Genomic DNA, 3,564 nt, shown 5'->3' on the forward strand with positions numbered 1-3,564 from the left:
TCAGCAGCTTGCTGAAGGAGAACCAGGAAAATGCTGAGGAAAATAAAACCTTTAAAAATAGGCTAGCTCAATTGGAAAAGGAGGTCCAAAAAGCTAATGAGGAAAAGGAGGCTTTAAGGAGCAGAATTAACCAAATGGAGGAGAAGTTTCAAAGGCTCACTGAACAAAATAGTTCTTTAAGAGAGAGAGTGGAGTTCAGGGAAGCTAATGACTATGAGATAAACCAAGAGGTTAAAAAACAAAACTAAAAGATTGAAAAAATAGAAGACAATGTGAAACATCTCATTGGAAAAACAACTGACCTGGAAAATAGACCCAGGACAGACAATTTAAAAATTATGGGACTACCTGAAAGCCATGATTAAAGAAAGAGTCTAGACATTATCTTTCACGAAATGAACTGAATAGGAAATTTGACTTTCAAACACAAGAATCAAGAGAAGCATGAAAAGGTAAACAGGAAAGAGAAATCATAAAGGACTTTCTAAAGCTGGACTGTTTACACTCCTACATGGAAAGATAATATTTGTAACTCTTGAGACTTTTCTCAGTATTTGGGTAGTTGGAGGGATTATACACACACACACACAGACACACACACACACACACACACACAAACAGAGATTACAGGTTGAGTTGAATCAGAAGAGATGATATCCATAAAAAAGTAAAATTAAATTAAGGGGTGAGAGAGGAAAATATTGGGAGAAAGGGAGAAATGGAATGGGGCAGGCTATCATTCATAAAAGAGATAAGAAAAATCTTGTACAATGGAGGAGAAAAGGGAGAAGGGGAGAGGTGAAAAGCAAAGCTACTCTCTCCACAGATGGCTTAAGGAGGGAATAACATGCTCACTAAATTTGATATGAAAATCTATCTTACCCTACAGCAAAGTAGGAGAGAAGGGGACAAGTGGGGTGAGGAGGATGATAGAGGGGAGGGCAAATGGGAGAAGGGAGTAACTAGAAGTAAACACTTTTGGGAAGTGACTGGGTCAAATGAGAGAACAGAAAAAAAAGGGGGGACAGGGTAGGATGGAGGGCAACATAGTTAGTCTTATACAACATGACTATTACGGAAGTCTTTTGCAAAATGACACATGTATAGCCTGTACTGAATTGCTTGCCTTCTCGGTGGGGATGGGTAGGGAGGAAGAGAGGGAGAGAAGTTGGAATTCAAAGTATTAGAAACGAATGTTGAAAATTATTATTGCATATAACTGGGAAATAAGAAACACAGGTAATGGGGTATAGAAATTTATCTTGCCCTACAAGAAAAGAGAGAAGATGGGGATAAGGGAAGGGTGAGGTGTGATAGAAGGGAGGGTACATTGAGGGAAGGGGCAATCAGAATGCAAGGTATTATAGGGTGAGGGGAGGGGAGAGATGGGGAGAAAAATCGGAACTCAAAATTTTTTGGAAATGAATGTTGAAATCTAAAAACAAACAAACAAACAAACAAACAAATAAATGAAAAGGAAATGCTGTCTCTGCTCTCTACTCCCTGTAAGACCATGGCCAAGTTATTTCATCTCCCTGGGCCTCAGTTTCTTTATCTGTAAAACTAAGTAGCACAGTGGATTGGATTCTGGGGTTGGAGTCTGGAATTCAAATCCAGCCTCAGACCCTCCTTAGGTGTATCATCCTGGGCAAATCCCTTAATCTTCCTCAACCTCTGTTCCCTCACCTGTAAAATGAGAGAATTGCACTCAATGACCTCTGAGATCCCTTTCAGCTCTAAATATATGCTCTTAAATTTCCTCCTAGATATAAATCTATCCTCTTTTAATTCAAAGATCTGATGATGTTTAAGGTCTATGGTGTTATGATTTTTATTTCCCCCCTTCTCTATCTTATCTCACCCATTTCCCTTTGCCCATGTCACAGGGACATGTGTGTGTCCTTCCATGTCCCAGCACACGGACTTCTTGGTGTCTTTCTAACCTAGAACACTTGATTTACATGGATGAACTTCCTTGTGTAGTGAATCAGTTTAATTTATCATCTGCAGGACTATAGGAAAACTGTTAATGGCAAAGGTCTGCCACTTTTCTTGGCTGGCATTTCTAATTGGGGGTTATTGTTTTGACACTGGAATTCAGGAAGAGCCTTGACCCAATCAGACAGTAAGTGCTTGGGAAACTTTGGTGCCTTGCCTGGGACTAGCGCTGATAAAATCTGCTATGCCCTTAATGGTAAATAGACCCAAATAAATCATATAATACCTTCTTCACAATTTCAGCAGTACCAAATGATAAAGTCTGAAATTCCCCTGTGATTTAAACCCTGTTGGCCTGAAATAGCTTTCATTAATTTGTTGAAAAATTGAGTTCGTTCTTTCTTCTGTACTTTTGTACCTTCCTGCCTTCCCCCCTTCCCCCCACAAAGTCAACTTAAGGTGGTTCTAATCATTACATCCTCAGGTCATTTAAGCCACATGAATTATCTATTTTTTAAATTAAATGCAGGTGTGTTAGGCAACTGTTCATTTGGGGGCTAACCTGATTTTCGATTTTGCCCCCTAAGTCTTATCTTGAAACATTTAACACAGACTGTTTTAATAACTTGGCTTAACTTCATATTATAAAACAGAAATGCACTGGTTAGATGACTGCTTGGTCAACAACCCAGCCTCCAGAAATTGCTCAACCCATTTTAACGAGTGCCCTAACAAGTCAACCTTTTGGCAGAGTTGAGTTTCATAGCCCAGTGCTATCTGTTCATGATCAAGGCTGAACTGCCAAATGTTTGCAAATTGCTCTCGGAGGTTCATAAACCACTGGCATTCAAACAAAGGGACCTTCTGTCAACTTTCTATGCCTTCTCAAAGCTGGCATCTAGGAAGCAGTTGTTTCATTAGCATCAAGAATGAAATGGGCTTTATTTCAGCTTAACCCATATGAAATAGGAATGATTTCTACCTGTGGAAGGGCCAGTAGGGTAAAGGTGATGGTCCTGACTTTGGTGGTGGTGACTTTGACCTTGTCTTGTAACCAGCTGGCCTCTGCCAGCAAGGGCTCGCTGGGGCTTTCAGACAGAGCATGATCTAGTCAGATCTAGGCACAAGTTAAGATTAGCCTGGCAGGGCTCTAAAACAGTGATGAGAGCGCTGTAGGGAGCATTCAGCATCTTCCCATTAACAACTCTAAATAAACATGGACTAACCTTCAAGTGTTTCAACAAGAAATAAAAAGGTAACATGAGCATGTTATGACGTCATCTGAGAATATGGACTCAGAGAGACCAAGGACAGTATTCTCTGCTTTCTTACCATCAATAACTCATTTAAAACACCTAAAATTAGAGAAACAGGGTTGTGGGGGAATTACACGTACCTGTTCTTTCTCTCTCTGTCTCTGTCTCTCAGTCTCTCTTTCAGTCTCTCTGCATCTGTGTCTGTCTCTCTGTCTCCCTCTCTCAAAAACGACAATTTCTAAGTTGTTTTAGGGACTCCATGGTAGGGGGAGGTGCCCTGAAATGCAGCATCCTTGTATCCTTGGGACTTAGTGTGGTGCCTAGAATATAATGGGCTTGTTGAAGCAAATTAAACAATGGAACTGGGGGT

The sequence above is a fragment of the Notamacropus eugenii genome, chromosome 6 (genome assembly GCF_028372415.1).
Source record: "Notamacropus eugenii isolate mMacEug1 chromosome 6, mMacEug1.pri_v2, whole genome shotgun sequence".
NCBI classification, from domain to species: domain Eukaryota; kingdom Metazoa; phylum Chordata; class Mammalia; order Diprotodontia; family Macropodidae; genus Notamacropus; species Notamacropus eugenii.